The 26,107-nt window shown below is 43.9% G+C and overlaps 1 pseudogene; it reads right to left on the reverse strand.

Moving 5' to 3' along the window:
• On the reverse strand, positions 1–25,679 carry LOC101037690 (putative elongation factor 1-alpha-like 3; annotated as a pseudogene).
• Positions 25,680–26,107: the final 428 nt, after the last annotated feature.

Below are 26,107 nucleotides of genomic sequence, written 5' to 3' on the forward strand. Positions count from 1 at the left end.
CCTTCTGAGCTTTCTAGGCAGACCTGGGGACCTTGCCAGCTCCAGCAGCCTTCTTGTCCACTGCTTTGATGACACCCACGGCAACTGTCTGTCTCATATCACTAACAGCAAAGTGACCCAGAGGTGGATATTCTGAGATGCTCTCAACATGCATGGGCTTACCAGGAACCATATCAATGATGGCAGCATCACCAGACTTCAAGAATTTTGGGCCATCTTCCAGCTTTTTACCAGAACGGTGATCAATCTTTCCCTTCAGCTCAGCACACTTGCATGCAATGTGAGTCATGTGGCAATCCAGTACAGGGGCATAGCCAGCACTGATTTGGCCTGGATGGTTCAGGATAATCACCTGAGTAGTGAAGCCAGCTGCTTCCATCAGTGGGTTGTTCTTGCTGTCACCAGCAACGTTGCCATGACAAACATCCTTGACAGACACATTCTTGACATTGAATCCCACATTGTCCCCAAAAGGAACTTCACTCAAAGCTTCATGGTGCATTTCAACAGAGTTTACTTCAGTTGTAACATTGACTGGAGCAAAGGTGACCACCATACCAGGTTTGAGAACACCAGTCTCTACTCAGCCAACAGGAACAGACCTCCTGGAGAGGCAGGCGCAAGGGCTTGTTGGTTGGATGAGTTGGTGGTAGGATGCAGTCCAGAGCCTCAGGCAGTGGGTTCTACTGGCATTGCCATCCTTTCAAGTGGCTTTCCATCCTTTGAACCAAGGCATGTTAACACTTGGCTCCAGCATGTTGTCACTATTCCAACCAGAAATTGGCACAAATGCTACTGTGTTGGAGTTGTAGCCAATTTTCTTAATGTAAGTGCTGACTTCCTATTTCCTCATATCTCTTCTAAGTGTCAGGTGGCTCAGTGGAATCTGTTTTGTTAACACCATCAATTAGTTGTTTCACCCCTAGTGTGTAAGCCAGAAGGGCGTGCTCTCAGGTCTGCCCATTCTTGGAGATACCAGCTTCAAATTCACCAACACCATGGGCAACGATCAAAACAGCACAGTCAGCCTGAGATGTCCCTGTAGTCATGTTTTTGATGAAGTCTCTGTGTCCTGGGGCATCAATGATAGTCATGTAGTACTTGCTGGTCTTGAATTTCCACAAGAAGATATCAATGGTGATACCATGTTCACGCTCAGCTTTCAGCTTATCCAAGACCCAGGCATACTTAAAGGAGCCCTTTCCCATCTCAGAAGCCTCCTTCTCAAATTTTTTCAATGGTTCTTTTGTTGATGCCACCACATTTGTAGATCAGATGGCCCCAGCGGATCATTCGGGCAAGTGGTGGATTTGCCCAAATCAACATGTCCAATGACGACAATGTTGATATGAGTCTTTTCCTTTCCCATTTTGGCTTTTAGGGGTAGTTTTCACCACACCAGCCACAAAAAAAGAGGATTAGTTTAAAGAAAAAAAAAAGGGATTAGTTGATTTTAAAGGTGTCTTTGAGATGTCTCCTAGGGTTAAGAGTAAGAATAATATATTATTGCCTGCAGTTTATTGGGCACTTACTGTATGCTGCACACTTTACATTTATTTTCTATATGAATCCCCCGCACTCAGTAACCTACTGAGTATTACTGTTCTTATTTTATCAGGATGGTAAGGTTCCATAAGTCCAATATATGAATTGCCCATCTGTTTGATTCCAAAGCCTGACATGTCCTGTAGCAGTTGTCAGATTTCAAGCCAACCAGAAGCCAAGCACACCTATTGAGAGAGAAGGTGCTCTAGCCAGCCAGCCTTAGTTATAGGCTTAGTCACCTACACCAGAGCATGTGAAAGGCACTCCCAAATGCCTGCCACCAGGCCTGTAATGCTGCTATTTGGCATTAACTTATTAGATTAAAGAGTACTTGCTCTAGGAAATCTATTAAAAAGCAGATGCCCATGAGAAGGACTGCATCTTGTGCAGTCCTGATCCTCTGAGAAGCAGATGGCCAGATGGGATTAGAAGTGCAAGAGACTTATTAGGGGAAATGCCCGTTAAAAAGAAAGAGACCAGCTGGGTGTAGTGGCTCACACTTCTAATCCCAGCATGTTGGGAGGCCGAGGTGAATGGATTGCTTGAGCACAGGAGTTCCAGACCAGCCTGGGCCACAGGAGGAAACCCCATCTCCACAAAAATTAGCCAAGCATGGTGATGCATGCCTGTAATCCTAGCTACTTGGGAGGCTGAGGTGGGAGAATTGCTTGAGCACAGGAGGCAGAGGTTGCAGTGAGCCAAGATCGCACCACTGCACTTCAGCCTGGGTGACAGAGCGAGACCCCATCTCAAAAAATAAAAAGACAAAACTGCAATGCAAGGACCTCACCTGTGAAAGGAGAGCAGGAAGAAAATCTGACCAGAAAGCATCTTGGACGGCATCACAATTCCAAAATCGTTTCAGCCTGGCCAATGGGGATTGCCCAAACCAAAGTCAGCTGCCAAAGCAAGTACAGGGAGTGCTCAGTGGAGCATCTGGGGTCCATGTGTCTTCTTCTCTGCTTCAATGTACAAAAGTGACCCTACCCTATCCTGCCTGCCAGGGGCAATTACACCTGCCAAGATGGTGATTCCTTCTTTTGTCTGTTGATCCCTGGACTCAAGGAGTTTAACATGTCCTAGAGGCAGCTGCAACTTACAGTGCAATGGGGCCCCAACTGGATCCCTTGGCAAGAGTGTGTCCTTTTGGGGGATGAGAACCTCCACTACAGAGTCCAGAGTTGAGGAGATGAGACGTGCAAAGTCCTCCAGTGGATCACTGGAAGTGATAGTAAGTGCAGGCACCCCCACTTCCACTCCTTGGTTCCCAGACTTGTGTATTCTTCCTACACAGCACCATAGAGAGGTGTCTGAGGACACGCCTATCCTTTCAGAGAATTGCTTCTCAGTGTTATCTTCAGGTGTGTCTGTGTATCCAGTAGGCTGCTCTTGTGATCCATGATAAGGCAGTCATTTCTAGATGGTACAATTTGTGATATGATCAGTGGATTCCATGGCCCTGGGCTCCCCCCAACACTCCCTTCGTGTAAAGTTGGTGCTTTTATCAGAGGCTAAGTTGTGTGGGATTCCGTGTGCCCTTCAGAGTGGCACTGGCTGAATCTGCAGACAGTAGACAGGTGATTTTAGGATACATCTATTCATTCAGTAACATTTTTGGAACATTTATTTAGTGCAATACTCTATTCTAGGTTTGGAAACAGAAAGATAAACAAGTACCTCCTGTCTCTGAAGATCTTCTGAATAGATAGATAAAGGGAAACTAACCGTACAACATGGCAAGGGCTTCACTTGGGTCTCTATGACAGCAGCAGGGAGGACCCGGGCAGCAGGCTTGGGAGACAGGATGCTGGAGCTGAGTATTCCAGGGTGCAGAGAACTTAGCCTGGTGGAAAAGGCGAGAGAGTTCATTTGCAGTTGAATGCAGCCAGTGTGGCTAAGTGCAGGTATGTGCCAGGAAGCTGGTGGAGCTGAGGTTTCTCAGGATGGGCAGGGAATCGGTCACTAGGAGCCTTTTCTGCCAGACTGGCAGTTAGGACCCTGTGTTGTGCCAGGAATAAATCCCTAAAATTGTTTAAACAGAGGAGTAATAATGAACAAATCCGTTTCAGATCCCTGTAGCCACAATATGGAAGGCAAACTGAAAGCAAACCATGACAGAGGCACTGAGGAGGCAGAGTCAGGGGGACCTGGTGACTATGGGTGTGAGGGAGAGAGCAGGGCCACAGCAACTCCAGGGCTGGGCAGATGGTGGTACCAGTCACTGCAATGGGGACAGAGGAAGGAAGAAGACTCATGATGGTGGGCTCAGATTTGAACACAATGGCCATGAATGGTGAATTATTAAAATGTTGTACATACGTACCATGGAAAACTATACAGCCACAAAAAATGAAATTGTGTCCTTCACAATGACATGGATGAAACTGGAGGCCATTATCCTAAGTGAATAACTCAGAAACAGAAAATCAGATACCACGTGTTCTTAATTGTAAGTGGGAGCTAAACAATGGGTACCCTTGGTCATAAAGATGGAAAGAATAGACAGGGAGGGCTCCAAAAGAGGGGAGGGTGAAAGAGGGACAAGGGTTGAAAAATTACCTACTGGGTAAATGTTCACCATTTGGCTGATGGATTCGCTAGAAACCCAAACCCTTGCATTACACAACATACTCATGTAACAAACCTAGAGATATACCCCCTAAATCTTTAATCAGATATAATTTTTAAAACGATTGGGACATGATGAGCTGGAAATGCCTGTGAGATATCCAGATGAGCAAATAAATAAATCTGAAGCTAAAGATTTCATAGACTCAGGCCAGGCACAGTGGCTCATGCCTGTAGTCTCAGTAGTATGGGAGTCTGTGGCAGGCAGATTACTTGAGCCCAGGAGTTCAAGACCAGCCTGGCAACATGGCAAAACCCAGCCTCTATCAAAATAAAAAATTATCCAGGCATGGTGGCACACACCCTGTACTCCCAGCTACTTAGGAGACTGAGGTGGGAGGATCCCTTGAGCCCAGAAGGCTGCAGTGAGCCAAGATCATGCCACTGCAGGGGCCTGGACAACAGAGTGAGACCCTGCCTCAATACAAAATTTAAAAATGAAGTTTTAGAATTTTATAAACCCAGATACCTTGTTCCTCAGTCCCAATCCTCTTCCGACAGGGCCCCAATGTCTGCCCTTGAAACTCTCCTAGGAAAAAGACCAAAAGAGAAAGCCGACACCTCAAAGGGGATGAGCCGTGCTATGTGATTGAGGGAGGGCTAATGGATAGGAAGAGCCCTAAAGAGAATAAACCTTCCTGTAGGAAAGACTCTGAAGCTGTCGAAACAGATAATCAGAAGATGATCACCCCTGCCTTCGTGGTTAACAGAAGGGCTGAACAACTGCGAGCCAATCCAACGTTTCGAAGCCTTGAAGATGAGTATACTTTCAGATTTTGGAGGAATGCCATTCAGAGAATGTTTCCTTTGTGAAGGTGTCATTATAATAATGAATGTTTTGTGTTTGGGGAAGTGGTATAATATTTGGAATGTTCAGCTAAAGAAAAAAAGATTAGCAGCTAGCTCTAATGACTTCTGGAGAACATGAGAATTTTAGTTCGAGTCTTTTTTATTTTCTACCTCAAAGTCAAAGCAAGCGTGAGATAAGGAAAAATTGAAAGCAAAACTGGTAAGCTGGCTTGATTATAGTAATTACAAAAGTACTTGGGCATATATATCAGAATTTTTAAAAGTGCTTTGACATACATTATATTGGACTTATATTTATAAGGAAACAACCCATAGTGAAGGCAGGTTGGTTGTGACAATCCTTCCTTCTGGTTTAAAGAAATGAGGACGCTGAGGATAGCTTCATCTTCAGCAGCCTTTGAGAGAATGCCCAAACCCGGATTATCTTTCTGGCATATAATGATTCTCCCTCTATTTTTCCTCCCTCCCTCCTTCCCTTGCTCCCTCTTTTCCTTTCCTTTTTCCTTCTTTTCTTTTCTTCCTTCCCTCCTTCTTCGTATAGAATGATTCTCCCTCCATTTTTCGTCCCTCCATCTCTTCCTTCCTTACCCCACCGCCTCCCTCCTTCCTATTTTCTTTTCTTCCTTTTTTCAGAGAAGCATAAATTTTGTACACCATATATTATATACATACATATGTATATGTGCATATGTATAAGGCACTGAAACTAATAGATACGGAATCCCTGCTCCCAAGTTACTCTGTCTTCAGACAGACATTCTTCCTGGACTTCTGTACACAGGACAATGAGAGACAGAATATATGGTGGTTCAGGGCATGATCCCTGCCTGGGTCCACTTACAGGCTCTTTGACTTGGGCCAGTTAATTAAACTTTGCACGTTTTAGTTTCCTTTTTTGTAAATAATACCTCCCTCAGAGGGTTGTAGATGAGTTACTATCTGTAAAGCCCTTACCTGGCACTCAGTAAGCTTTATATAAGTGTTTAATAAATAAATGAGCTGGGTCAGTTGACTCCTGTGTGAGAGAAAGATTATGCTTTATTCTCACTGCTCAGCGACTTGTTCACATAATTATAACTAATCTGCACAAACATGGGAGAGAGACATTTGCTTTATTGCTTCTCTTTCTTCCATCTGGAAGAAATTCCATAGATGAAAGGGTTTATGAAAACCAAATACATATCACCAAACATCTCTTCTAAGGGCTCGGGTCCAATGCCTACTTAAGGAAGAAAAGGCTGCCTTCTTCTTAGGGTGCACTCTGATTCAAATCCCGGGGGCATTCCGTATCTGAAATGCTAAGAGTAATGAGTCCCAGAGATGGCCTTTTGAGATCACTGAGCTGATTTCGTTCGTTTATGCCATTTGGGTGGGTGGGAAGTTTCTACAGTCTGCCACCATTTCTTCCCAAGTGCTAGAGAAGAGAAATATTCGTTCACTCATAACTGTTTCTACTGAGGTCACGAGGTCATGGTATGATGTTTTGCTTTTGTCCTTACAAGGAAATCTTCAAAACTTTCTTCAGATGAGGAACCAAAAATAGTGACAAGGAGAAAGGGTTGCCAAAGATATGTCCCTCTTTCCCCTTTTATTTCATTTATAGTAAAATCTTAAATCTACGAGAGCTGCTTTGCAATGTTCCTTGCACTAAGACACTGTTTATGTCAAGTGGTAGTTCACGATGCATCGACTCCACAGCTCTGGGATATCTTATGTTTCAATATGAACAGCGACTACTAGTCCTCTCTGTTCACTTACACTTACCTATAATTTTCCAGAAAGCTGTGCTGCCTCTTTCTATCTCTGCCAAACTTCATGGGATTTCTAGTCTCTGAGAGAGGCAGCATAGGGTAAACACTCGAGGGGCTCTGAGGCAGAAGACGTGGGTTCAAGCTCTGAAACCACCTCTGTCTTCTAACGTTGGGAAAGTCATCTCCCTTCTGCGCTTCCTCACTTACAAAACGTGATGTCTCCCACTCCCTCCTCACATAGCTCTTCAGAGGATCACGCTAAATCATAATGTAGAGCCACTCTAAAGATCTATTTAAAAATAAGTTACATTCATGCTTTCTGCACTTTCTTATGTGTATATTTTTCAACAAACAAGGCTAAACTAATTGAAACTGAAAAAAATATAACTATAGGACAATTACAAACCGTTGTCAAATTTTCAAAGCAAAAGGTGCCTTACTAAGTATTAGTTGGCATTCTAAAAATGTAAATAAACAAATACATTTTATATTTCATAAACACACACACACAAACATGTATTTGGCTAGAGTGTTCGACATATCAGTGCCTTAAATTAGGCTATAAACTTTTGATTAAATATCTCTGAAATTTTAGAGCCTAGAATTCAGAAAACAGGTTGTATTTTTTTCCCAAGCATGATATTTTGGCATGTTTCTTTCATTTATTTGTATCATTGTTTTGCTTTCTGAAGTGAGTCAAAGATAATGATAGCTGCAATTAAGTTTGAGGCAGACTTTATTAGTTGTTCACCAAATATCCATCCTCTCCTCTATCAAATTAACTGAGCCCTGGTTTTTAGATGTGCACAGCAATGCCCAGCTACAGCAATACAATACCCAGCATTTCCCATTTTCTTTTACAGCTAGGTGTGGCCATCTGGCTATGTTCTGGTCAATGAGATGTAAGCAGGAGTGTTGTGTAGTATTTCCAGAAAGTATCATAAAAGGAAGAAGTTGCTCCTCCCACTTCACTTCTTCCACCCTGCTATTTGGGAAGTGGTTGAAATGGCTAAACTTGGACATGAAGAAGTGGGCCAGGTCCTAGTGTTACTGGTGGGGGGTGTCCAGGTTCTTGGCATCTTGAACAAAGAATTGAACAAAATGCACTCCCATTGGTTACTTGGTGTACACCCCTATGTAAATAAAGTAGTGGCCCATGATCAGTCTGATTGGTTGTGGGAGGGGACCAATCAGAGGCTGAATCAAAGTTTCAAAGTTACACCCTATGCAAACATCTGATTGGTTGTGGAAAGTAGCCAATCAGAGGTTGAAATTACAAAGTTATATTCCTATGCAAATGAAGACTTGTCCTGTGACCAGTCTGATTGATTGTGGGATGGGGCCAATCAGAGATGCTTTTAATTTTTCATCTGCTACACAGAAAAGGGGCATGTTGCAAAGGGAGTAGCTTCTGGTCATTTTGGGCATGGAAATTTGGGGTTTTCCTTTTGATTTAGGTCTAGGAAGTCAGCTGCAAATGGCCTTAGGTTCCCTGCCTCCAGACCCTATTCTCCTACCTCTCTAGAGATAGACAAGGGTGAGGCAAGAGGGGCTTTGTATCCCTGGTGTCGATGAAGTCAACACAAACCCTCTACCACCTAATTCTGGATTCTTATACGTGTGAAAGAATATAGCAACTATCATGTTTACCCTTTAGAAGAGGTGAGGAGAGAGTCTATGTTATTTACAGCTGAAATTAATTTTACCCAAAAAGCATCAGTCTACTGACCCATCCATTTCCAAGACAAATTTGAACCTTTTATCTAAAGTTACATGTCAAGAGATAAAATACATTGCCCAACATGATTACTTGGCAATTTACTAATGATTTTGTGATAAACCCCTACAATTTCTGATTTTTTGTTTTTGGCAAGCAACCATGACTGACACAAATAAAAGGCTGGACCATGACGGCCAGAAAGAATAAACAGAGTGGCTTAAAAAAAAGTCTGTAGGGCAGTCATGGTGGCTCATGCCTGTAATCCCAGCACTTTGGGAAGCTGAGGTGGGCAGATCACTTGAGGTCAGGAGTTTGAGATCAGCCTGGCCAACATGGTGAAACCCTGTCTCTACTGAAAATACAAAAATTAGCTGGGCATGGTGGTATACACCTGTAATCCCAGCTACTCCGGAGGCTGAGGCAGGAGAATCACTTGAACCCAGGAGGCAGAGATTGCAGTGAGCCCAGATCATGTCACTGCACTCCAGCTTCGGTTATAAAGTCAGACTCTGTCTTGAAAAAAGAAAATCTGTTTACAGGAACCACGAATCAGGCAGGACGACACCTCAGTTTCATGTCACTTGCTCGTGGAAGCTCTGTCAACAGAAGTTGACAGAGTAGCCAGTTGCTCCTCACAGATCTGCTACAGACCCAGGGAGGTCACAGGAGGGCAGTGGAGGAGCATGCACAGCTACATGGACCTGTAATTTTGTGAGCAGCCCTGAGGAAATTTAGCTGGACAGTGTTTGTACCTGTACTTGGAAACTGATGAGATGATCAGACACTCCATTCTTATTTATTGGGTGAAGTGTCATTTTTTTCATTGATAGAATAGACAGTCTCTTTGGGAAGGTGCAACAAGCCCATCTTGCTCTCAGAAAATGGGATGCACTGCACTGTGCTCTTCTTCACTCACTCAGCAAGTATTTATGAGGCCCCTACTGTATACCACACCACATATTACACCACTGGATGACCTTTGCTCATGCTATTCCTCTTTGTGGTGGGTAACCTCTTTGTATTCTCTCTTTGTCCAAGGCCAGTGTTTCTCAGAGGCCCAGGTCTGGTCTGAGAAGACTTCTTGGCCATCTGGGCCCTCAGTGGCCCTCAGTGATGGCTTCCCTCTACCCAGGTTCCTGCAGCACTGAGCATCCACACAACCGATTGGGTGCTCAGCAAATGCAATGTTTGTTCTGCTGTCGAGTGAGTGCTTTGAGTTCAGAGACACACCATTGGTGCTTAATAAATGCTGTGAATGATGCTCACTTAGCTCTCTACTATTTATTTTAGTCAACGTGAATTGGCCATCTCTGACATGCCTGATGCTATACTAAGCATCAGTGGAGAGAAAAGACGAATAAGACTCAGACTAGCAGACCAACTGGAGGAATAGAAGTGTGAAGTGGTTATTTTAATGCCACGTTATATATGCTGTAGAAAAGAGCGTGGAGAAAGTGTTAGAGAAGAGGCTACTGATTTATCCTTGGAAAGTCAAAACAGATTTCCCAGAAGCAGCAGAGTTCTGCTTGCTCTGAAAGTAGGAGGAAAGGACAGGTGGGGGACCGGGGTCATTCACACCAATTGCATCAATGGCCCCCACAACCTCTTACAAAGTAGGCAGGGCCATTACTATATCTCCTCTCTGCAGATAAAGAAACTGGAAGCAAAACATGTCAGAGCCTTGCCCAGAAGCAAAGCAGGCCCGGAACCCAAGCTCTGGCTCCTAATAGGCTTCTCTTTCTACCATACCCAACTGTCTCCCTAAATAACATTAATGACCATGATTTCAGCCCTGGAGGAGGTCAGGTGTTTCTTATTTTCTTCATTAAAATGAGTCAAGAAGCCCAGTTCATTCAATTTATTGCATTTTCCCCTTCCGTTTTTCATAATTCTCTCATTTATGAGGCAAACATTCTCAGTAATTCCCCTCCCAGGAATCTTCCCTACGGAAATAATCCGAGAGAAAGACAGAGATTTATGTAGAAAAACTTCCATTGCAGAGCTATTTATAATAACATAAAATAGGAAACAACCTAAATTTCCAATAAAAACAGATAAGTGGGCAGGCCCTAAATGTCTTTCCATACAATTTTAATGAGATTTTTTTTTAATGTTCATGATTAATGTTTTTGAAAAAAGATAGAATAAAGCCTCATGATCCAAATGTTGTTGTTGAATATACATGTTTATATATGCATAGAAAAAAAGGCATGCTCAGCGGGATGTTTACAGTGCTATTTTTGTATTTCTTTCTTTTCTTTTTTCTTTCTTTTTTTTCTGGAGACAGAGTCTCACTCTGTTGCTCAGGCTAGAGTGCAGTGACACAATCTCAGCTCACTGCAACCTCTGCCTCCCGGGTTCAAATGATTCTCTCACCTCAGCCTCCCAAGCTGGGACTACAGGCGTGTGTCACCGCATCCAGCTTATTTTTATATTTTTAGTAGAGGTGGAATTTCACCATGTTGCCCAGGCTGGTCTTGAACTCCTGAAACCAAGAGATCGTCACACCTTGGCCTCCCAAAGTACTGAGATAACAGGTGTCAGCCACCATGCCCAGCCTGTTGGTTTGTATTTTCTGTATTTTCTACAGTGTGTATTTCATCTTTTGGGGGGGGGGAAGCCAAACTGGTTTAATAAAATGCAAAAGTCATCAGGAGAGGAATGTAACAAAGACTGTATTCCCGTATTAGTTAGGGTTCTCCAGAGAAACAGAACTAACAGGTGTGTGTGTGTGTGTGTGTGTGTGGACAAAAAGAGAAAGAGAGGGAGAGAGAGATTAATTTATGGAATTTTAGAGAATTGGTTCTTGCAATTATGAAGGCGGGAAAGTCAAACTGTGCAAGGCAGGCAGGCAAGCTAGTGAACCAGGGAAGTGCTGCAGTTCCAGGCCAAGGGCAGTCAGCTGGCAGAATTCCCTCTTATTCAGGGAAGCTCAGTCTTTCCTGTTCAGGCCTTCAACTGACTGGGTAAGGCTCCCCACAACATGGAGAGGCATTTGCTTTACTCAGTCTACTTTAAGTGTTAACATCATCTAAAAAATACCTCCATAGAAACAAATAGAATAATGTTTGACCAAATATGTAGGTACTGTGGCCCAGCCAAGCTGACACATGAAATTAACCTGTAACTTTCTAAGTACTGAGGATTTCCCTTAAGATTTCTTCCCAGCAGACCTGACTGAGGACAGGGCTCTGTTCTTTTCTCCAATACCCTGTTGCTCGGCAAAGGATATGCCTCTTGTGAGATGTTCAGCCCATGTTGGAATGAGTAGATAGGTGAGTAAGGGAGTGAACTACTAAGAAGATAGGCAACAATATTATAAAGTTATCAACTCAGAATGTCACAAATCTACAGTCAGGGTCCCTTAGCATGGGATGCGGCCAACAACCTCAGTTTTCCATTATACACCTCACTATGAGGTCAGACCCCAGTCACCACAGTTGCCCCAAACCCTATGCCACTCATCTAGTATTTTTTTATTTTTAAACACAAATCTTTTGTTTTATGTATTTATTTATTTCTGAGGCAGGGTCTTGCTCTGTCATCCAGGCTGGAGTGCAGTGGTATGATCTCAGCTCACTGCAACTTCTGCTGCCTGGGCCCATGCCGTCATCCCACCTCAGCCTCCCATGTAGCTGGAATTACAGATGCACACCACCATGACCAGCTAATTTTTGTATTTTTGTAGAGACAGGGTTTTGCCATGTTGCCCAGGCTGGTCTCAAACTCCTGGGCTCAAGTAATCTGCCAGCGACAGCCACCCAAAGTGATGGGATTATAGGTATGAGCCACCATGTCTGGCCCACCAATCTATTTAGACCTGCCAGACAGTTGCCCATAGCCCAGGAACCCCTGAGGACATCCAGTTCACCCCAGTGGTGTTGCCCTTTCCTGAGCAGTGGTCAGTGAGAATCAAGAGTCTTTTGGGACCAGCAATGTGGGCCTCTCGGGTCTGCCTGAGGCTAGGGCCCCCGCTGGAAGGCCTCCATCACTTCACTCCAAGTGGGTAGCGGTGGAAGCAGCTCTTTATTCTGAGTTACAGCTGGCCAGGGGTCCTTGGGGCCCAGCCCCTGAGGATAGCATTTAATACCTCCAGCCACCATACATTTCTCTCCCATCTTTGGATGTGGGCTTTTGTCCCCCTCAGGGTTTCTTGTTTTATTGATTGACTCAACCCTTGTCTCAGGCTAGAATCTCTCCCGAAGCCACAGAGGCCCCAGATCCTCTAACCCTCTGCTGTTCCGCCTCCCTCTGGAGGCTCAGAATGGCAGGATTCCAGGTTCCCAGTCAGTTTAGCAAGGAAAAAAACTAGTAAAGACATTTCATTAGCTATAGTCACCAACATACAAAAGCCAGGAAACCCAGGAGGCCCGTAAAGTCATGAGAAAGAAGAAACAAGGAGCAAGATTTGTGTCCACCCCAGGCTGCAGGTGGACAAAAATCTATTCAATATGGCAATCTCGTTCTAGGCATACAAAAGGTTTTTTTTTTTTTTTTTTTTTTTAATTAAAAATCTGCTATAAGGAATAAATCCTAAGATACCACTTACTTCATAGGTAAATGCAGACACAAATCTCCTGACTGAAAGGATATAATGTCTTCATTTAGGGACAGGGATAGGAGCCATACTCCATAGACCTCTGACCCTGCCAACCATTGTCGGAGGCAGGTCCAAGGTAGGTGAGGGAGCCAGGAATCCCCACATGGAGGAGTGGGCCTCGGAGATGAGCCTGTCCCTTTCTAAAGATAGTTGTGTTGACATGCAATCTGGATGGGTGAATGTTACCTCTCTGTATAGCAGGTGAGAAGCATACCTGGTAAACACAGGTCCCAGAACACTAACAACCTGCAAAGTCCAGGTCACAGATGCTACCTGATGTAACAATAACAGCATGCATTACAGAGCACTTACTATATGCCAGGCACTATTCCAAGCACATTGCATAGATAATCTCATTTAATCCTCACATTTCTATGAAGTTACTTTGACAATTCTCTGTACTTTATAACGAAGGAATCTGAGGCCTAGAGTGATGACTTCATTTGACTTGCCCAGAGCATGGGACTCCGGGACTTTCCCAGAGCATGGGACTTCATGGCAGCTTGAAGTCTCACAACCATCACTCTTGAACACATTTGCACATGCACACGCACACTCACACACTCACATGCTCACACACTCAAATATTCTTACATATGCTCACACACACTAACACACACACACACACACACACACACACACACACACACAGACACACAGATTTCTTGGGATGCCAAAGTCAGATACCTTTTCCTTCCTCCTCTCCCACAAAAATGGCTTACAAACTCACTTTCTTACCTTCTCAATCCCAGCCTGAAGCCATTTTCTAATCCCTGTTTCTGTTCCACCTAGCCCCAGTATTCCAGTTGCGATTCTAAGCAGCTGTATTCTTGTAGTCTTGACGTTTCCTTCTGTATGTTCCCTGCTGTGGAAAGCCCAGAAATTTCCCCTCCCTGGGATAAACAGGTACTCCAAACCCATTAGATAACTCCTGGACACCTGCTTCCTTTGTTTTGGCAGTGGCGGGACAGTGTGGAAGGGAAGCAGCTAAGCTCTAGATCAGAAACCAGCAATTCACAACTCTTCCTTTAACCAAGAAAACAGGCTCCCAGGCACGGGATTCTTATCTCTAAACACGAGAACTTGGTCTCAGTGATCTCTAAAACATTAAAAATGGTGTTTCAATGATCTCTTTCTAGGGGTGCAAGACTGGCCATTCTTCCTTTTTAACCACCATGCTTTCTCAGGGAGCTTGATGGCCAGTCTCTGGGCAAGAACAAGACATGAGGAGATTTATTTTAGAAAACTGACTATACACACACACACACACACACACACACGCACGCACACACACACACACACACATAAACACACACACACACACACACACACACACACACACACACGCACATTTACGGTGTCCTTTGAGGCATAAAAAGAAAGATCCAAGCATTGACAGTGATGTATCTTTGCCAAGTCTCTCAGGGGAGGTTTCTGGTTAACAGGTTGAATTCATTCCTCAATTCAGAACAACTTGTTCTTTTTCTTTCAGCATATTTGCAGAGAAAAATTTGGGACTACTAGCAGCCATGCAGCACACATAAAAATGGCATGAGATTAAATGACTAACCTCAAATCAGTAAGAGTTCCCTGGGACCCAGCTTTGAGAGAGGTACATATTTGTAGTTATCCATTCTGTGCATTAAACAGCATTAGAAAATCACCAAAGAGCACACATGCACAAAAATAGCTTCTGGGAGGCAGACAAATGCCCAGAGGCACTGAGAAAGCTGAGATGGAGTCAAGGGGCCACATGGTGCTAGGGAAACCCCTCACGGAGGGGGCACAGCTGGCTTCCCTCTGATGTACCACCCCAACTTTTGGAAGTGGCTGATCCTTCTTAGAATGGTGAATTTAGCGAGGTGAATCTCATCTTCTTTCAAACTTTGCTGGCATCCCCAAAACCAAGAGAAAAAATAAATTTGGTTAGAGGCTTGGCAGCCAGTGAGGTGGGTGGGGAGCTGATTGTCTGTCATTCCTGACTAGCTGGTTTCTTGCTTTGCAAAATCCTCCTTCCCAAGGTCGAATCCCCTGAAACTACATTTTCCAGCTTCACTTACATCTAAACTACAGCAAGTAACTAGTGCTAGCTGCATAATCTGTGTGGCCTTGTGAAAAATGGAAACTGTAGAGTCCCTTATTCAAAAAGCAGGAGGAAAAGTGCAGTTAAAGGTACTAAAATAAAATTCATTTTAAAGATTTTATTACTTATAAAATGTACTATGGGATAATAGCAATGCATTAATAAACTTATAAATTGCAAAAGAAGGGTAAATTTTATATAATATGGCAAATAATATTGTTATAACATTAATGTAATAATGTTATCTTGATCGATAAGATTTTTCTTACATACTTTTCTACAAGTTCATTTATTAGGCCATTTATTGTTTTTAGCAACATCATTCTTCATCGGTGTAACTAAAAGTGATGTCAGTTCTTGGCATATGCAAGATCACAAATAATTTTTGACAATTCTTAATTTTGAGAATGACTTTTCTGCAAAAGCCACCATTGCTTGAGTTGATAAAAGTATTTTATAGTCTGACACTGTTGAGATAAATTTGTTAATTATTTTTGAAATACAAATGTTAGTACATCTAGAGCTGACAATTTTTTGCAGAAGAAATTTTCTGAAAAGATTTAACTCCTCATACAAATCAGTTTTGTGTGAGTCTGAATTTAGTTTTTGATGCAAATTTATACAGTAGCATTTTAATGTTTCCTCTGACATTTCCTGTAGCTTGTTGAAGTCATACAAGAAACTGAAAGTAACTTTATGATTTATATACAATTCAAGACACCTGTTTATATATTCTATCATTGTATCTTCAAAGGCAAGGAAAAACTAGTCATAAAATTATCTTCCCCGTTAGTACTGTATTTGGTTCATACAGAGCTTCATATGGAAATAAAGTTATTTTCCATTAAGTATGATAATCAAAATTTAATTTCTCTTTCTAACCCTGTGGATATCTGCTTTGCAATGTTATGACAATTTTTAATACTAGAGATCCTAAACTCTGAAAAATTCTAATAATTTCCTGATATGCTTTATTACAATATGTCTCTGTCTACTTTTATTTTGTAATAATTTACCAAGTACTAGCAGAACTAGTGAATGGTGGAGCAAGGATTCAGACCCAAAGCCTGGGCACTTAATCACCACGCTGCACCAAGCCTTCTTAATATGACATCAGAGAACTCACCAAACCATCGTCTATACTGCATCCTAGTTGTCCTGAATATCTGTTTGTTGTTTCCTTCACTAACATCTTTTCCATTGGGGTCCAGGTGCAGTGGCTCATGCTTGTAATCCCAGCACTTTGGGAGGCCAAGGCAGGAGGATCACCTGAGGTCAGGAGTTCAAGACCAGCCTGGCCAACATGGTGAAACCCTGTCTCTACTAAAAATACAAAAATTAACCAGGTGTGGTGGTGTGTGCCTGTAGTCCTAGCTTCTTGGGAGGCTAAAGCAGAAGAATGGCTTGAACCTGGGAGGCAGAGGTTGCAGTGAGCCAACGTCACGCCACTGCACTCCAGCCTGGGTGATAGAGTGAGACTCCATCTCAAAAACAAAAACAAACAAAATATCTTTTCCACTGGGGAACTGCCTTTCCCACACCTAGTGGGTTTGTCAGTCATGTGCCCTGACTCCCTAGGAAAGAGGTAGGGGACACAGTCCAGGCCAGAGTATTTCTTCCTCCTAAACACAGCAATGGGTCTGGGTACAAACTTTTGACCTAGGCAGGGTTATTCAGAGGGCACTTTGGAAGCCCAACAGGCACAAAAGGGTTTCTCCTAAGATTGTGACAATTATATAAGCCAAACAGGGCCGTTTTTTCTATCCAAATGGAAAAAGCCTATGTGAGTAAGACACTAGCATGGAAAAAAGCAGCGCTGAGAGACAGGCCTGATGATGTCATCTGAGCCCCTGGATCTCACTCTTCTTGAAGCCTAATAAATGAGTCAATAAATTATTCTTTTTACCTATGCCAGTTTGAGTTGGTTTTCTGTCTCTAAACATACTTTTTTTTTTTTTTAACTACAAATGTTCTTCATATAGTAGACAGGGTGACAGACTTGAGTCATACTTCCTGGCCACCAGCTGTTGTCTGCCTCTGTAACTGCTTGTGAAGACATCTACTCTGACCCAAATAGCTCCTCACCAGGGACCATCTCTCACTCATTGTTTTCCATGCCTGTTCACAACAGAGGCCACTTTGAGCAGGAATCACTGCTACAACCACCTACTCTATTCATGCATCTTTTTTGTTTGTTTGTTTGTTTTGTTTTTGTTTTGAGACAGAGTCTCCTTCTGTTGCCCAGACTGGAGATCAGTCATGTGATCTCAGCTCACTGCTACCTCCATCTCCCAGGTTTAAGCAATTCTCCTGCCTCAATCTCCTGAGTAGCTAGGATTACAGATACCCGCCACCACGCTCAGCTAATTTATGTAGCTTTTAGTAGAGACAGGATTTCACCATGTTGGCCAGGCTGGTCTCGAACTCCTGACCTCAGATGATCAACCTGCCTCAGCCTCCCAAAGTGCTGGAATTACAGGTGTGAGCCACTGTGCCTGGCCTCATGCATCTTCCTCTTTACTCTTTCTCCCCAGCCATTCCTGACTCCCAAATGATCCTTGTAGACAGAGGTGTAAAGAAAGAGATTCTTTTGAAATTTTAAGTTGTCTATACAATATCTGGTAGATATAGAAATAACATGAAATATTGTGGATGATTTGATTTATCTATCTATCTATCTATCTATCTATCTATATATATATATAGAGAGAGAGAGAGAGAGAGAGAGAGAGTCTCATTCTGTTGCCCAGGCTGGAGTGCAATGGCACGATCTCAGCTCACTGAAACCTCTGCCTCCTGGATTCAAGCAATTCTTTTGCCTCAGCCTCCTGAGTAGCTGAAATTACAGGTGCATTCCATTGTGCCCAGGTAATTTTTGTATTTTTAGTAGAGACGGGGTTTCACCGTGTTGATCAGGCTGGTCTTGAACTCCTTACCTTGTGATCCGCCCACCTCAGCCTCCCAAAGTGCTGGGATTACAGGCATGAGCCACTGTGCCCAGCCTGATTTATTTCAAATAATGTGATTTGGTTAACGTAAGCATTTGGATTTCTTCAGAAAGATAGTACTAAAAGGTAACGTGGAGATAATCTCTTTCAGGGTCAGCCAAGCGTAGGGTGGCTCCCACGGTTACAAAAGAGAGAATTTCACAGGGACATCGACATGGTATTAAATACTAGCAAATCAGAAACATACCAGTGCTTCCTGAAACTAATCAGGACAAAACATCAGACAACCAGGAATTTAGGGTCAATCTATAAAGTAACTAGGCCCGCCTTCTTCAAAAATGTCAACATTATGAAAGACAAGGAAAGGCTGAGTAACTGTACCAGGCTTAAAAACACTAAAGAGACAGCACCAGTGAATGCAAAACATAATCCGAACTGGTTTTTACTCTGGGGGAAAAAATGCTATCAATGATGTTCTTGAGTCAGTTGACAAAATTGAATTATAGACTGCAGTCAGACAGAAGTACTGCACCAAAGCTAAATTTCCTAAATATGATCATTATACTGTGGTTATAAAAGAGGATATCCTTGTCGTTAGGAAATACATATTGAGTTATTAAAGGTATATTATATGCAACCTGCTTGAAGTTTCAGAAAAAAAATACAAGTGTATATACAGAAAGAAAGAGGGCAGGGCACAGTGAGTGGCTCATGCCTGTAATCCTAGAACTTTGGGAGGCCTAGGTGAGAGGAACATTTGAGGTCAGGAGCTTGAGACCAGCCTGACCAACCCGGTGAAACCCATCTCTACTAAAAATACAAAAATAAACAAACAAATAAACAGCCAGGCATGGTGGTGCATGCCTGTAGTCCCAGCTACTCAGGAGGCTGAGGCAGGAGAATCGTTTGAACACAGGAGGCGGAGGTTGCAGTAAGCCGCGATCATGCCACTGCACTCCAGCCTGGGCAACAGAGCAAAACTTCATCTCAAAAAAAAAAAAAAAAAAGAAGAAGAAAAATCAAAGGAAGGAAGGAAGGGAGGGAGGGAGGGAGGGAGGGAGGGAGGGAGGAAGGGAGAAAAAAAGAAATGGCCAGAACTAGTAACTAGTAAATCTAATTAAAGATCTACAGGAGTTTTGTATTGTCCTTATGACTTTTCCCTAAATTTGAAATCACTTGAAAGCAAAAGTTTTCTTAAAAAAGGTTTAGTCAGCCTTGTAAGTTTCTTTCAACCCTCATGATTAGTATATCAAAGAGAAAGTATCAGTTTGAGACTAATGTATCTCTACATGTTTCTAACACTTCTCAATCTCAATCTCCTTTTAATAAAGAGAGAGCATAGGCCTCAGGTTCTGTCTTTGGCAAGCAGCAGTTAATAACATTGTTCCTTTTGTTTTCATTGTAGCTAGCACTTAATAGCATTGTTTTATTTTCATTGTATTTACTCTTGCCTTTATGGCAAGTAGTGTAGCATTCCTTGTATAATAAGATACAAAATTACCTCCCCCCGCCCCGCTCCCCCGGGAAACAAGATGGAGTTTTGCTCTTGTTACCCAGGGAAACAAGACAGAGTTTCGCTCTTGTTACCCAGGTTGGAGTGCAATGGCGCGATCTCGGCTCACTGCAACCTCCGCCTCCCGGGTTCAGGCAATTCCTCCTGAGTAGCTGGGATTACAGGCACGTGCCACCATGCCCAGCTACTTTTTTTTGTATTTTTAGTAGAGACGGGGTTTCACCATGTTGACCAGGATGGTCTCGATCTCTTGACCTCGTGATCCACCTGCCTCGGCCTCCCAAAGTGCTGGGATTATAGGCGTGAGCCACCGCGCCAGGCCTAAAATTACCTTTTAAATAAATTTATATTATTTTAAAAAAAGTTAATGTAAAGAAAATATTAACATCAAAGTACAGGTAATATTTGGAGGCTAAAGTACAGGTAACTTTAATGGCAATTGCCTGACATTTGGGAAACACTACTCTGTTCTAAAGACTTTATCCTAGAGGTAGGCAAACCAGAACTCTGAAAGTTAAGTGGCTTGCCCAAGATCACACAGTTCCTAGTGGTGGAGACAATTCATTGTCCATTTTCCCATAGCACATTGCTGTGACTCACATCACAAGAGTGCTAAGAGCCAGCCCTACAGTGAGAAACAGCTCAAAGTGGGCCTGTCTTACTATTTACACACGCACACACAAGAAAACTAGTTATTCTTTTGCAAATCAGGCAATTCACAGCAAAATTAAGCCTCACTGTTGGTTTAGGCCTTCAATACTGAAATAATCCTGTTTCTTCTTTTTTCCCTTCCAGAGTGCCAATGGAATGGACGATGAGTCACTCCTATATAGTTTATATAGACAAATTCAAACCATTCCTTTTCAAAAACACTCACAGTAGAGCATGGTGGTATATGCCTGTAGTCCCAGCCACTTGAGAGGCCAAGATGGGAGGACTGCTTGAGGAGTTTGAGACCAGCCAGGGCAACACAGCAAGACTTCCATCTCTAAAAAGTAAAAATAAAACAATTTCTGTCACCAATTATAAAAATTCAAGAATAAAAATAAACAATTTTTTAAAAATGTTTCGGTAAAAAGCACTGACAATCACAGAGTTCTGGAAGCTTGGAAATAGTTTCAGAAGTAGCTGCGGGAAGCACAGCTGGGCTTTTATGTGTTCCAGGCACTGGTCCCGCATCCCAGCTCTCATGCTTACAATTCTTGGAGCTGACAGTTCAAATATTTTCCTTTTTCTCCAATATTCTTGCTCTCTCAATGCTGTTTTCCATAAATCTATAGGTAGATTTTATGTGGTCTTCAATGAAAAATTAGAACTTCTGGGCGAGTGCTAACGGGATGTCTGAGCCAGCCCTTTTGCTACTGTCAGTCAAGGACTTCAACTCGCAAACTCACTAGCAAGAGGAGAGTCCACCCTGCTTAGGAGGGTGCCAGAGAAGGGCATTCTACAGCTTCTAGACACTCATTCTAGCTGGCAGGACAGTTTTCTTCCTGCTAATTGAATCCACCCAACCAAGAGTGCATGGCCATCTTGCTTCATTCCCTTCTCTGTGGACAGCAATGGCTTCCTGTTTTGGTAAAATAACTTTTACATGCTTGAAGATTATTCCCAAACCTCCCCTTGACTTTTTCTCTCCAAAATTACCTCTTCCTAGTTTTTCCATCTTCATGCAAAAATAACATCTACCAATCTACTTTTTTGTCTTGGCGGCTTACCTCTGAGTTTTCTTTCTTTCTTTCCTTCTCTCTCTCTCTCTCTTTCTTTTTTTAAGACAGTATTGCTCTCTTGCCCAGGCTGGAGTGCAGTGGCATGATCTTGATTCACTGCAACCTCCACCCCCTGGGCTCAAGTGATCCTCCTGCTACAGCCTCCCAAGTAGCTGGAATTACAAGCATACACCACCACACCTGGCCACCTCTGAGTTTTCATCTTACTTTTTCCTGTCACTCGTAAGTTGTTGACTCCAGAGCAGAGCCCAATATTTTGAAGGTGTCTGCATTCAGTGCAAAAACACCCAACTTCCCTGCTTCCTTGGCAGGCCCAAATGCCTTAGAGCCTGTGGGGAACTCCTGGACTCTCCAGGCCCAGGCAAACCTGTTCAGAGGCCCGTGGTGTCCTAGCATGCCTCTGATTCTTCACGTTCCATCCACACACATTTTAGGTCAGAAATTGTGGAGAAGGGACCTCAGAGACAGACCCTCTAACCTCTTAAATGGAAAGTCCAGTTTAGCACTCAGGTCATGCAGGGGTTCCCAACTTTTTTGGCACCAGGGACTGATTTCATGGAAGTCAATTTTTCTACATGCATGGGTGGTGGATGTGGGAGATCGTTTTGGGATGACACTGTTCTACCTCAGGTCATCAGGCCTTAGATTCTCATAAGGAGCACACAGCCTAGATCCCTCCCATGTGCAGTTCACAATATGGTTCGTGTTCTGTGAGAATCTAATGCCCACTGCTCATCTGACAGGAGGTGGAGCTCAGGCGGTAATGCTCACTCACCCTCTGCCCACTTGCTGTGCGGTCCAGTTCCTAACAGGCCACAGACCAATACCTGTCCGTGGCCTGGGGGTGGGAAAGCCGTGATCTAGAAGCCAACTAAAAGCTTAGTCAGGTCCTAAACTCCCACAGAAAAACAAACTAACTAATTAATTTTTAGGGGAAATCAGATACACAGATCACTCTGCGACTTGCCCAGCTTTTTTTTTTTTTTTTTTTTTGGAAGACTCAATGTTATTAAAATACTGATTCTTCTCAACTTGATGTACAATTCAATGCCATTACAACTGATTCTCAACGTCACAGGGAAATACAAAGTATATAGAAGGGTCAGATCAACTTTGAAAAGGAAGAATCACACTGGGACTTGCACTACCTGACATTAGGACTTGCAAGCAACATTAATGGAGACAGTGTGGTGTTTTTCTAGATGGATAGGAAGTAGAATTTATTGGTGAGTATTAAGAGGGGGCAGCATAGTGGAAGCTCATGAGTGCAGGGCTGCCACTTGCCTTGCTCACCTAGCAGTGGTGAGAGAATGAGTCACGTAGGGTGACACTCTGAAAGCTGGCAAAGCCAAGGGATGTCAGAGGAGGGTAGGGGGAGCAGGTCCTAAGAGCAAGCTTTGGCACAGTCTGTCTCTGAGCTGACAGAACTCCTTCAGAATTCTGGATGTGTTTCTGTTCAACTGTGGCCTTGGACCCGATGTCTATAAGAACTCATGGAAAAGGTAAATGTGAACGAGTCATTGACGAAACCTGTGGTTTGCCGTATTTCAAAGCCGTAGCCTCCCTGGCCACCATGGGCACATCGCATGCATGAACCCACTTCTCAATACCTCTCAGCAAGTGTGGTTGCACCAAGCAGTGAGTGTGGAGAAGAGTGGCAGAGTCTCAACACTGTCCCAGCCCTGGACTGTCACGGAAGTCAGCTGCAGGTTGGCCACCTGGGCAAGTTCAAGAACTCAGACTCAAAGCTTCCATATTCTGGCTGAGCATGGCGGCTCACACCTGTAATCCCAGCACTTTGGGAGGCCGAGGCAGGTGGATCACTTGAGGCCTGGAGTTTGAGACCAGCCTGGCCAACATGTTGAAACCCCACCTCTACTAAAAATACAAAAATTAGCCAGGCATGGTGGTGCACACCTGTAATCCCAGCTACTCAGGGGCTGAGGCAGGAGAATTGCTTGAACCAAGGAAGTGGAGGTTGTAGTGAGATGAGATCATGCCACTGCACTTCAGCTTGGGGGATGGAGCAAGACTCAGTCAAAAAAAAAAAAACTTCCATATTTCCTCGGAGACTGAAGGGGTAGTTGTCAAGTGGCTGCATATTGGACAATCTACCCAAATGATGGGAAAGTTACTCTCTCAGCAGTTTTATGATGGTTGCTGGAAGTCAGTGAGTCTAGACTTCTCATCTCATATGTGGGGAAACTGAGGCCCAGAAAGGGGGTGATTGGTCCCAGGTCAGACACATGGCAGAGCCAGGTCTGGACCTGGCCTCTCTTTCCTTGGCCATTTGGGCTCCCCTTTGGAAATTCTAGAACATCAGCCCACTAAACAGGGTGAGAGAGCGTCCTTCATCTCTCTCTTTGACATCTGACAGATGGGGCATGTCAGCTGCCGTTTTCTGGTTCAGCTCAGATGGCAAAGGCAGGGGAGGGAAGTGGTTTTCTGGTTCGGCTCAGATGGTGAAGACAAGTGAGGGAGGTGGGAGGGAGGGCTGAACATCGTGTGTATACATTTCACTTCTTTCTTTGCATGTTGGTTACATTTAACAATGTGTTACCTCTTCACAGAGTCATTTATATTATTTGCAGGAGGCCAAGAATGACATCAACATCTATTAAAACCTAACGTTTCATGTTCTCCATTGTAAACACTCCCATTGCTTAGTTTCCAGATATAAACGCAAAGTCATTCTCAAGTTGGATGGTTTCTTTCCAAGAAAGTTGGTGTGACTGTAAATGAAATTTACCTAATTAATCTCCCTAAGAGAGAAGGAATCCGATGATAACTGTTAATAAAGACCTCAACATTCTTCTTGTAAGCAGAGCAAGCCAATCTACAGATTCATTGTGGGAGAGACTATAACTTTCCAAATAAATCCCAGTAAAGCTTTGCAGACAGGGCACTTGAGTCACTTCCCCACCTGGCTGGCTTGCTTTCAGCCTCTGAGCCCTGTACAAACTTCTCCAGAACTCTGGATGTGTTTCTATTCGCCCGTGGCCTTGGACCCAATATCTATGAAATAACTCATCGAAAAGGTGAATGAGTCACAGAGGAAAGCCTTGGTCTGCCCTGTTTCAATGCCATCCCCTTCCTGGCCACCATCGGCATGTCATGTGCATGAACCCACTCCTCAATACCTTCTCAGCAGTTTGGTTGCACCAAGCAGTAAGTGTGGAGCAGGGCGGCAGGTGCGCCTTGCCAGGGGCTTCCTTGAGGACCAGTGAAGCCATCCACACATATATAACCAAGAATTTCTCCTTGCAAAGGAGCAAAGTGTGTCACACCAGGGTATAGGAGGCCACGCTGGGAAGTAACGAGAACACTTCCTCTGTCTCCTGGCCCTGAGGTCAAGCGGGCCACAGGAGAAGTGGCACGCACCTACAGGGAAGAGCTTTGTGAGAGATACCACTCTAAAGATGTTGAAGGAGTGCTGGCGGTTATCAACCCTGGAACTGGGGATCGAACAGATACACAGGGAATCACTGGTTGGAAGACTGGGAAGGCTGTGTCAGAGCAGTACGGCAGAGTTGGAGAAGTTATAGAGAAAGGTTAGGGATGCTGCAGGAATCCAGTTTTCAAGGCTGGGGCAGCCAGTCCTGGAGACAAGTACCCAAGAGTAACTGGATCCTCAGCCCCTGAAAACAGAGCTGAAACTGTGTAAGTCCTTACTGATTCAGGACATGAGCAGATGGGGAAGGGAGGTGGGTCTGAGTTTGCAGATGGCAAGTGGGATAAAAGATACCAAGGCAGGTAACATGCTAAACTTGACATTATTTCAGCAAACAAGGCCATACATAGTCCCAGGAGGCCACCAGTGACCTGAGTGGAATGTTCAAGAACAGAAGCCCTCCACCATCCCTCCCCATGCTCCATTCCATCAATGGAAGAATAGTTGCTTCATTCACACTTACCTCTTACATGTGTTCTTATACAGCCATCAGGTCCAAGGCCATGGGTGAATAGAAACACACCAGGAGCTTCTAGAGAAGTTTACAGGCCTTGGTAGGATAACATTCTGGAGTGATTCAACCCTAAAAGTTCATGGTGGTCATTCAGTGCTGTGCTGCTCCACTTGATCTGGAATCTGGAACTGGGCTCAGCCTTCATTGTAATTGCTGGTTCGATCATTTGTGTCCCATATTGGATTTGTAAGCTCCCCAAGGGCAGGGGGCAGATAGATCTATGTCTATAGATCAATTTCTGATACAATGCTGGCACAGAGTTGGCACTCAAGAAATATTTGATGAATGAATGACTAACGGTGGCAGGCAGCACAGCTATACTCAACCATTGCCTTCCGCCTTCCTCATATCACATCCCTGCCCCCAACAACTTTGGGGTTGGCCACGTGACTTGATTTGGCCAGTGGGATACAGGGGGCCATGACGCAGGCTCGGCTGAGCAGCAGCCTCGGGTGAGTGCGTGCCGTGGCTCCGCCTCTTGCGCTGCTGCTCTCTGCCGTGGCTGGCTGCTGCTCCTGCAGCCTGAGTTCCAGAGCGAGAAGATTCAAGAAGACATGAAAAGCAGATTCAGAGTTGGCCCACAGCCTGGGGCAGAGCTGTAGTCCATCTGCTGCTCGAGTGGTGTGACGGAGACATGAGGATTTGCTCTTGGGAAACAGATTTGGGAGTTATTTGTCACCACGGCAAAAGCCCTGACCTTGGAGGAACAAGGCCTCTTCTATTCCATTTCACCCATATGCTGGCACAGTGCCTTCAATTCCTTTGTTTTGCCAAAGCCAAGAGCAGATGGCAAACCTTGTACCGCCTAGAAAGCAGG

The sequence above is a fragment of the Saimiri boliviensis genome, chromosome 15 (genome assembly GCF_048565385.1).
Source record: "Saimiri boliviensis isolate mSaiBol1 chromosome 15, mSaiBol1.pri, whole genome shotgun sequence".
NCBI classification, from domain to species: domain Eukaryota; kingdom Metazoa; phylum Chordata; class Mammalia; order Primates; family Cebidae; genus Saimiri; species Saimiri boliviensis.